Genomic DNA, 835 nt, shown 5'->3' with positions numbered 1-835 from the left:
TTATAGGGTTTTAGACTTCTTAATATTACAGGTGCTCACAGCGTTGTGCGCTCGCTCGCACGTGTTGTTTACCTTCTGCTCAGCGATACCTCTGGGGCTACAGGCTCAAAGCGAATTCATTATTTCAGTTGCCTTGGAAGAAAATGTTGATGGGCAGCATTGTGTACACCATATGCATCAATAAATATAACAAACTGCAGAATGTTAATCACACCTCCATGTACTGTTTAATTGCATTAAATGTGTCGCTTATAAGTTTTAAAGAATAAGAAAGAATGTAGATTTACAGACTGATAGATGAAATGAAAAATAAAACAGAAACTTGTATCCCAGTCCTTTAAAATGTATGCCAATACGGAATAAAGACCATAACCATTAAGGGAAACGAACTTAGTAAGAATCTATACGCAGCTACATTATTCACCGATAGGTCTTACGGCAATTTTTTTTATTAAAAAGTTAATATAAATACAGGTAAATAGATAAACTAGCCTCATATGGACCACATGGAATGAAACTGGGAATCTTCAATTTCGTTATAGCCTGTTGTTATATACAAGTAGAAAAAGAAAGAAAAAGACACGAGTGACGCACGATACACTTAATCAATTAACTATATATAGTATATATGAGGTATTTGCTATCCTGAATGTCTTTTATTTTTTCAGTAGAGTTTTAGACTGAGATCATCATTATTTTTGTCACCAGTTAAACCATAGCAATGATAAAGTTTGCCCAAAAATTGTACAAAATAGTTTGTAAATACCAATTCTTTTTAACTAAGTTATCCCTTCTTTCATGTTATGAATATGAAAGAAAATGAATTTTCTAACGG

This window comes from Penaeus monodon, chromosome 19 (genome assembly GCF_015228065.2).
Source record: "Penaeus monodon isolate SGIC_2016 chromosome 19, NSTDA_Pmon_1, whole genome shotgun sequence".
Taxonomy (NCBI): domain Eukaryota; kingdom Metazoa; phylum Arthropoda; class Malacostraca; order Decapoda; family Penaeidae; genus Penaeus; species Penaeus monodon.
The sequence above is the reverse complement of the archived record's forward strand: the minus strand, read 5'-3'. Positions refer to the sequence as shown.